Raw genomic sequence first — 10061 nt, 5'->3', positions numbered from 1 at the left:
CAGTGGAGCATTGAAACAGACGAGTTCAAGTTCACAACCTCTGTGCAGGACCGTCCACACACCAGAAGGGGCATTTTGTCTGTGGTTAGCTCACTGTATGATCCCTTGGGAATCCTGGCTCCCTTCAGTATGCCAGCTAAACTGTTGCTACAAGAACTTTGTCGACAAAATTTGAAGTGGGATGAAGTTATTCCCCATTCTCTCTCTAGGAAGTGGCTTGATTGGCTGGAGGATCTCCAGCTGATATCCAGTTTTAAAGTGGATCGTTGCATCAAACCAAGTTGCATCAGGAAACCAGATAAAGCACAACTTCATCATTTCTCTGACGCAAGTCAAGATGGCTATGGAACAGTGTCATATTTAAAACTGGAAAAGAATAACATCTCACATGTTTTCATTTTAGAAAAAACAAGAGTTGCCCCCATGAAGCAAACGACAATCCCGAGGTTGGAATTGACAGCTGCTGTTCTTGCAGTTCAAGTAAATAAACTGCTGCAGAAAGAGCTGCAAATACAGTTGGAAAAACCTGTTTTCTGGACTGATAGTACAACAGTACTAAAATATATTTCCAGTGAAACTAGAAGATTTCACACCTTTGTTGCAAACCGAATCTCTGTTATCCGAGAAGCAACAGATGTGAATCAGTGGAGATATGTTTCCTCCAAGGAGAATCCTGCAGATGATGCATCTAGAGGCATGAGAGCTAAGGAGTTCCTCAAATGCAGGAGATGGATAAATGGACCTGAATTTCTCCACAGATCAGAGGAGGAATGGCCCAAACTGGATGTGGATCACCATGCAATTCCTGCAGATGACCCAGAGGTCAAGAAGGACCTAACAGTAAGTGTTGTTGTGAAGGAATCAGAAAATGCTACAAACTATCTGATTCATTATTTTTCATCATGGACAAAGCTTAAAACCTCTGTTGCCTGGTTTTTAAAGCTGAAAAACATCCTCATGTTGCTGCAACAGAAAAGAAAAGAGTTTGCTGCTGCAGACCTAAATAAAATTGAACCAGAAAATCAAAAGAAAGAACTGGAAAAGCAGATGCAAAGATTCAAGACCACTCTAAAGAAAGAAAATCTAACTCCTGAAGACTTGGCCAAGGCAGAACTATCTATCATTCAGTTTGCACAACAACAGAAATTTGCTACTGAAATGACTTTCATCACCAGTGGCCTTAAAGGAGTCTCTAGGAGAAGTTCTCTATGCAAACTTGACCCATTGGATGCTGGAGTTCTTAGAGTGGGTGGCAGATTGAATAAAACAGCCATGCCTGTCGAAGCAAAGCATCCTGTAATTTTGACAAAGGATATGCATGTATCTACCCTGATTTTACGCAATATTCATCAACAGTTAGGACATGCAGGGAGAGCTCATATGCTGTCCAGATTGAGACAAAAATACTGGATAATAAATGGTAATTCAGCTGCCAGAAAAATCATCTCTCATTGTGTTGTTTGCAGGCGGAACAGAGGAAAGTTTGTTGAACAAAAAATGGCAGATCTGCCAGGAGAAAGAGTTCTGCCAACCACCGCTCCTTTCACAAACGTAGGAGTGGATTACTTTGGTCCTGTAAGTGTTAAAAGAGGACGAAGTCTCCTGAAAAGGTATGGAGTTCTGTTCACTTGTTTCACCAGCCGTGCAGTACATCTGGAAATTGCCTACACTCTCGATACAGATTCCTGTATAAATGCAGTCCGCAGGTTCATCTGTAGAAGAGGTCCAGTTTCCACAATTAGATCCGACAATGCCACAAATTTTGTTGGTGCAAATCGAGAGCTGAAAGAGAGTTTGGCTGAACTGAATCATGCTAAAATTCAAAATGCTTTTGTGCAGGATGGAATGAAATGGAACTTTAACATCCCTGCAGCCTCTCACCAAGGGGGAGTTTGGGAGCGTCTGATTCGTTCCATTAGAAGTATTTTAGTCTCAGTTCTCAAAGAACAAGTTTTAGATGATGAAGGACTTCAAACAATCTTTTGTGAAGTTGAAGCCATATTAAATGACAGACCCATTACCAAAGTGTCAGATGACTCAAATGATCTTGAGGCACTCACACCCAACCATTTGTTGTTGTTGAAGAACAAACCAGTTTTGCCACCAGGATTGTTCAGTCAAAAGGATCTTTATGTCAGAAAAAGGTGGAAACAAGTGCAATACATGGCAGAGTTGTTCTGGAAAAGATGGCTTTCTGAGTACTTACCTCTGATGCAGGAAAGACAAAAATGGACAAGGACTAAAAGATGTCTTACTCCTGGAGATGTTGTTTTAATTGCAGACTCTACAGCTCCAAGAGGATCCTGGATGATGGCCAAAGTCTTAAATGTAAACCAGGATGCAAAAGGCTTGGTGCGTTCTGTGCAACTACAAACGAAGACCAGTGTTTTGGAAAGACCTGTGACCAAAACTTCTGTTGCTACTGGAAGCATCACACTGAGAAAGTATGGACATGTTTGATGGAATAGCTCCTTTTCCTTGTTAAAGTAATTCCGACAGTATTCGCAATTAGGGGCCGGAGTGTTGGAGCTATTTATTCTTTATTTCTTTATCTATTTGAATTTTGTTAGTTTATTCTTAAACTTCTATTTTTTGCATTATTTACAGAGTTTATTTGCAGGTTAATAATTGATTTTATAGTTTGTTTTGTTTTCTTATTTTTTCCTATTTTTTATCATTTGTAAGCTAGACAGGAAGTGAGGCGGGTCAGTCCACCTTCTATAAATGTAGGGGCCTGGTAAAGGACCAACACAATTTGGGGGGGCCTATGGTTTTTACCAGTGCAAGAGATCAGTGCAGTGCGAGAGAACAGAGAGAGAGAGCAGTGCCCAGAGAACAAAGAAAAGTTTGATAATTGTAATTGCTTGCATAAAAGGAAAATAAAAGCAACAAAGAAAATCAACAAGTTTGGACCTTGGGATTCTTTTGCCTGTGTTAAGAATCTGGACCCCAGTGCCTCATAGTGGCTGATGGAACTTTTTATTGGATGTTTGGTTTGACAAACAATCGCCACTACAATCTGGTTGTAATGTTTTGCTGCCACTTGTAAATGTTTTATGATTAATTATAATGATTTTTAATGAGCTTGATGTTTTGGTGCCCAGACAGCCGTGTGCAGGTGGGCGGAGTTACAGCTCTGGATCCAGAGCAGGAGCCAATAGGACGGAGAGAAGGAGGAAGTAGAAACAGTCTCTTCCTTCGGTCAGGGAGCAACGTGAGACCAGCGGCGAACCAGCTGGGTGTTGGGGAACCTCTGGAGACCAACGAAGGATTCTTTATCAAACCAAAACGTCACGAACAACCCTGAGCATCCTCTTCATCACGCTGCCATAGCAAAAGAGAAGTCAGAGGCTTCTTCAGGTCTGCAGTGACAGACTGCAACAGGAGCAGCAGCATCTACAACCAGTTTGGAAGAAACTGGGAAGAGCCACTGCAGGCTGAACTGAACTCTGCTCTGATTGGCTGTTTAGCAGCACAGGGTTAGCATCAGGTCACATGTTCCACCAATGACTGTCTCTCTGCCACATCGACACGTTGAGATGTTTTCTGATGTTCTCCTCAGTCTGCTGACTACAAACTCTCCCTCAGAGACCCACAGCTGAGCAGTGGAGGAGAGTGAAGCTCAGCAGCTCCACGCTAACAGATCAGATGCTGCTGGATCTCAGCTCAGCTGGAGAGCGCCTCCTGGTGGAAGTGCATCAGCATGACATCACACTCTCTCCTTCAAACAGCAAGTTGACCTTGATGATGACCTTAGCAGGATAAAAGCAGCAAACTTTCTCTTCAGATTCTGGAGGTTTGATGTTAGTAGGATTTTTACAGTAGAGCGTTACATGCTGCTTTGGTATCTTGACTGTAAAATCAGTTTTTAAAGGATTAAACCAGCAGAGAGGATTGTGGGTAGGACAGTTCCTCTGTCTCCTCCAGATCTGTTAGAGCAGATCAACCTCAGCAGACAGACGGGATTTTAAGTCATCATGTTCTGAACTCTGAGGATGTTTTCCTGAACCCTGGGCAGAGCTGCAGAGATTTCCTCTGTCAGAATCTGTGGTTGTTATCAAGAGGTTCAAAGGTTGATGACTTTACCTTTATAAAGTAATGTTATCAATCTTTGTACCTTTACCTGTATCAGGTAAAGTTATCAATTAACACAGAGTCTGAGAGGAACAGGTCCAGAAGAACAAACTACCTGACGACAAACTCCTCAGTTTAGCTCCTCAATAAAGCATTTAGAGGTTGGAGCAGCTGCTTAGTTTTAATTTTTTTCATGTCCATATTGATCTATGAATGTATTGATTATTTTGGTGATGATATGGAAGAGTACAAGTCAAGCAGCAGAACCAAACTAAAGTCAAATTTCTCCAAGAGGGACGTTTAAAGAGACTTTATCAGGATCAACGGGTCGGTCCAAGATTCCCACTGACAGAAGAAAGTTTGAACTTCCTGCTTCTCTGTTAGTTTGAGTCCATCTGTCAGAAAATAAAAGCTTCCTCTGTTTCCTGTGAAGATATGAAGAGCTGGAGCTGAAGAGAACCGGGCCGAGTTCTGGTTCTGGTTCCTCCACACAGAGAAAACCCAGAGAGAGGAAAACAAGAAGTGAAAACTCACCTGATCCAGATTCTGCTCTGCTGCCACATGAACATTGAACTCATTTCTCCTGATCTTATACCTGACTCCACCTGAAGCTCCGCCCCCTGCCCAGGTGACTTAAACACCTTCAACGTCTTTTTCCCTTTGAATCAACAGTGAGCTGAACTGTAAAACTCTGAGCAGATTTAAGCTTTTTAAGGGTTTTTCTAATTAAGGCGATTTCCTGTCAACTTATCATACAGGAAGTAGTTCAGTAAAACAGGAAGTGATCAGCAGAAATCCTGGGAGGAGATCTGATCACTTTAGTTCAGCTTTAATATTTCTGTCTTTATTTCTAGTCTGGAAAACATTCTGATCCATTTATAGAAGGATCATTTTCTGATTGCTTCGACTTCTTTAAGCCTTAATCTTCATGCTGCCAACCTGCAAGGGTCAAAGGTCGATTCCTCTTTATTATCCTGGTGGCAATTCATTTTACAGCAGGCAGTAAAAATAGGAACAAACCAAACTTTCTCAACATCCAAACAGCTCCACACGTTACAAAGTGGAGCTGATGGTGAGACTGAATGAAGCAGTTAGTTCTGATGGTGGTGAGGTGAATCTGCAGCTGATGGACGAAAACAGACCTGATCGTCCAATCAGGTCTGTCCTGATTGGACGACTCGAATCCATCAGAAAGTTCCATACGGTCATTCATCAGATTTTTATGTGCAAATGTGAGATTTGGTTTGTTTTTTCTGCGAAATTAAACTATTTATCATAGGCCTCTATTAATTTTGATTAGTTTTTAATTCAGAAATTTTAATTGGATAAAAAAACAATCTCTTCTTGATAGATATGGAGCAGAATATAGAAAACACAAACTGAATTAAATAATTTCTATAATTGTGTGCAACTTTGGCTTGTTAATCTGCCATTATTCTAATGTTTGTTTGCATATTGCTTGTATTATAAATAGCTTCCACTGATTTTGTTGTTCCAAACGCTTATTTTAAAACAAAACTTGTACATAATATTAAATATTTGATAAAAGAGTCAAAACCCTAACCTTTTATCATTTACTTATGAAATAAACTCCGTTTTTTTCTCCGAATTGATAGAAGTGGATATTTGTACAAAGATCAACAGTAAATTATGTTGAACAAGAAGTTTCACTGACTTTCTTTCTAAGGTGGTTTTCGCCAGAAGCTGTCTCTCCATTGCCCTCTCATGGTCACATCTTGTTATTACACACTACAATCCTTCAGAAATGCAAGTGTTGGCATTATTCTTAGCACTAATAAAAGAAACTGTGGCTACATCAGCGCTTCTCTTTCTCATCCCACCAGCTTCAACACAAAGTTAAACGCTTGCATTCAAATAATGTTATATGACAGATTTTAGATTATTTTTTTCCTGCATAATGTGCATTGCATGTATTCTACGTTGGGCAAACGTATCTTGAACGACAATATTAAATAAAAGTAGAAGAAGCAATAAAAACTTTAATGTCAAACCTGAACTTCCGTTTCCAGCTTCTCTTCTGACCGTACAGGTGAGTGCTTCTCTGATTGGCCTGTAGGTGGCGGTAATGCACCTGAAGTTGGTTTGCAGCCGCCACTGACACCTAGAAGAAGAAAGTCAACAGGTTCTGTATTTCATTTGAAATCGACCTGCTTTGCTTGGTAAGTTGTTGGTTTTCCTATTTATTTGTGTCATATTCTGACCGAGCATCTGGACCCATGAAGGTTGTTAGTTGCGCTTTAATAAAAGTGTCATTTTGTGCTTTGCTTCGTAAAGACAACATTCCGCCACTCGGACTCTCAGCTTTGATTCTAAGTTCTGATTGTGAAATGTCGAGCTCTTTATTATTAATGTTGCAGTTTCCTCTGGTTGGCGTCATAAGGGCAGGAAAAGTCGGAGAAAGTCACTTTATTCACTATTCAGTTGAACCAGGAGGAAAACCACCGCTTACTTTATTGCAAACAGTCAGAACTGCGCATGTCTCACATCTTAAATAGTCCCACAATTATGACGTCAGTGAAGAGGCTGGGTCCAGTCCTCACTCTGCAGCCTGCGCCTCTCGATGACGTGTTTACTCAAAGTGTTTTATTGGAGTGTGTAAAAATTGTGATAGCAGCCCTGTGACGTCACTTCTATGGCCAGTAAAATAAACTACGAATAAATAATAGAACCAAATAACTTTCTATTCCACAGCAAATTTGACATTAATTTCATAATTACCTATTAACTTTTCTCTGTAATGAGTTTCTGTAAAAGAAAATCTAAAATAAATATCAATTCCTGTTTGTTTTGAGTTTTTGAGACATTTTTTTCAATTGCAACTTCATGAATGTTTTTCGAAATATTTTCATATATTTTAATCTGATAACATTTGGTCAAACTGGGGATGAAAAGTTAAATTATGGTAATAATTTTATCCTCTGGCTAAGTTTTGATTCACATATGACTTTACAATCTAGAGACATTTTGTTTTGCTTTTCCAGGTAAATAAAACGGGTCCAGAGCCACAATGACATTTTAAAATATTTACTTCATTGAATATGTTTTGACTGTTAGGGAAAATATTTATTTTCACTTTACGGTTTCAATAAAAAGAAAAACACTAAGCTTCTTGAAAAAGATGATGGCTACATTTTTGTTGATAGGATGTTTATATTTGCAAATGGCAAATATAAATACGTGATATTTTATTTTAACATCAAGAAAAATACATCTAAATAAAATAATGATGAATCAATTATTAAAATAAGAGTCAGCTAATTTGGTAATTGATTAATCAGTAACTTCAGTATTGACTCAAAAAAGTTAATTTGCTAGAAAAATAAACATTCAGATGTAATTAAACCAAAACTGAACAAAAATATCTATAATTTTACATTTAAGATAAAATAAAATCCTGCTTGTAATTATTTCTCATTAAACTGCACTTTTAGCTTCACCAGGTTAAATTCTGTAAAACAAATAAAAATCTCTTATTCACTATCTAATTTATTAATTTTGCATCTAATTAAGTAATTGAATGAAATAATCATCTCAGTCCTGCACTCTATGAAGTCTACTGAGTTTTTAGAAATATTAATTCTTTGCTACAATTTATGAAGAATTTATTAAAGAAATGCTTTTATTGCATTTTAGGCAACAAAGTGTTTATTGTTCAAAAAATAAATTAATTAGTTTGTAATTTACTCCTAATATTACAGAAAAAAGGCTCAATTAGTTTGGTGATTGATAAGTAAAATATAAGCTCAATAAATACCACTTGCCTAATTTTTATATTAAAATTATTTTATATATTTTAAATATTTAAAAAATCATGTTTATAAATATTTTCTACCCAGAAGACCTGAAGTGTCACTTTTAGCTTCACCAGGTAAAAAAAAAATATCTTAACACCCAATTATTAATTGATTAGTTAATAAAATAATCAACAGATCAGTTTTCCACTATTGATAAACTGCTAGAAATTATCAAGTGTTCAATGAAGGAATTTTGTTATTAAATTTTAGGCAATAAAATTTAATTTTCTTATTTAAAAAGTAATGGAATTATTTGTTTATTTGCATTTTTTATTTCTAATATTGTAGAAAAAGTTTAAAGTGAAAAATATTTAAAATGTGATTTTGATTTTTATCACATTTTGTTACTTAAACACTTTTAAAGTCATTGTTGTGAAAATGAAAAAGTAATTTTCACTAAAAAGTGTAAAATCGTTAAATTTGTATTTTTTCTTTGTTAAACTTGAGTTTGTGATCTTTAGTCCTAATGAGCTGCAGGCTGCAGAGCTCTGCTTTAATTAGTCTAACTTACCTTCATCACTGCTGAAGACTCTGAAAACTCTCCTGTTTGTATCAATGTGACTCTGCTCGGCTTGTCGGGCTTTAATTGTTCCCTCTGAGGTGGAGGCCCAGAGAAAGTATTTCTGTGTAAAGATGAAGAAATAAAGCTGGAGTCTGTGAGAAGCCGAGTCCTGCTGGTGGATTTACTGCTGAACAGACGAAAATCCACCAGCAGGAGATCGTTGCAGGAGCCCAACGAGTCGCTGCAGAGAATCTGGAAAGTCTTTGGTCTGAAGATGAAGAGAATCTGAAGACCTGAAGCTCCAAGCTGTCATCAACTAAATTGCTTTTTTTTTTTTAAACTTGTCTTCTGTTTTTGAGGATTTTGGTGAAAAAGGGGCGTTTACTGTGACAACTGGAGGCGTGGCTTCAGAATCGTCTCTGATCCAGGAGAAAAACTCAAAGTTCAGGATCCAGAAGGTCCAAACTGAGCTGATGCATCTGGGTAGAAAAAGCAGAATCAACATTTACTGCTCAACATGTTCAGAACAACAACGGAGGAGATCTGGAACAATTTCACTTCATCTGCAGCTCCACTTTTACTTCTTCACTTGGAGACTTTTTATTTCTCCTCACATGTTGGGAACTTTTAAGATCATTGAAACTAGAAGGAAAATATTGATTTTCCATCCAATGTTCAGTTTGAACTTTGTAAAAACACAAAATGTTACCCAGTGTTTCAGTTTCTGTTGCAAAGGGAGAAAAGTTCAACTTTTATTTCTCTGCAAATTTGAGTTAATAGAGTTGTTGGATAAATTGTGATGCTATTAATCAAATATTTGTTATTCTCATGTATCTTTATAATGTATCTTTTCTTATATGCTTTTATTGTTTAATTTCATCTTAGAATTAAGAATGTTTCTGTATTGTTGAATTACTCTGATTCCTTCCTCAGAAAGCCTCACTGAAGGAAAGCAGTGACAACAGGTTTCTGCAGGGTTATCTCACAGCGTGAACCAAGGCCTCTAGAAAACTGACCATGAAGATGTACAACTTGCTCTGTTTAACCCTGTGTCTGGAATGAGAGTATCAAGTGCAAGATACCTTGTGTTTTAGTTAGTGATTGTCTTTGGCGCTGTAGCCATGTGATGAAGTGTTTTCCCCTCCCTTTAGAGTAACAATGTCCTTTGTGATTAGGTATCCTGAAAACAATAAAAAGAAAGAAGCTGCTCTGAAATGTGGTTTCAGAGCAGCAGGAGATTGTGACTGAAAGCACATCTCTGTCTGTTCTCCTCGCTAGTAAGAAAGAATCTAAATCTCTTGTCTTTCCTGTGTTTGTTGAATCTGTATTTAATAGGTATTAAACCTGACAAGAGTGAAACAAAACTAGAATAAAGATAGAAACATTCAGTATTTCTGTTTTGCTGAAGCAGTTATGAAACAGAGCCGCTTTTTTCATGGATTCAACAGAAAACCAACAAAACAAACTATTTTTATTTTTGATAGTAGATTATGAGCGCTCACTGCCCTCTGGTGGTGAAATATTGCAACTACAGATATTCCTATTCATGGTAATTTCTCAACCAGATCATTTGTTTTAACTTAATTTGTTCTCATTTTCACTTTTATCAGTTCAAATAAAATCAACTTAAATTAAAGTTTCTAAAGAGTCACTGCAAGGTTAATAAATGG

The 10061-nt window shown here is 37.5% G+C and overlaps 1 protein-coding gene across 1 annotated transcript in view; it reads right to left on the bottom strand.

The window, feature by feature from the left end:
* The window catches only part of LOC129353782 (gamma-glutamylaminecyclotransferase C-like), an 86215-nt gene extending 76649 nt beyond the window's left edge, over positions 1-9566 (bottom strand). The window contains exon 1 of the mRNA XM_055023223.1: positions 9474-9566. The gene's annotated coding sequence lies outside the window, so the exon portion shown is untranslated. The remainder of the gene's footprint in view (positions 1-9473) is intronic.
* Positions 9567-10061: the final 495 nt, after the last annotated feature.

This window comes from Poeciliopsis prolifica, unplaced genomic scaffold (assembly GCF_027474105.1).
Source record: "Poeciliopsis prolifica strain line A6 unplaced genomic scaffold, Auburn_PproV2 SCAFFOLD097, whole genome shotgun sequence".
NCBI classification, from domain to species: Eukaryota; Metazoa; Chordata; class Actinopteri; order Cyprinodontiformes; family Poeciliidae; genus Poeciliopsis; species Poeciliopsis prolifica.
Note: the sequence above shows the minus strand (reverse complement) of the source record. Positions and strands in the feature narration are given on the sequence as shown.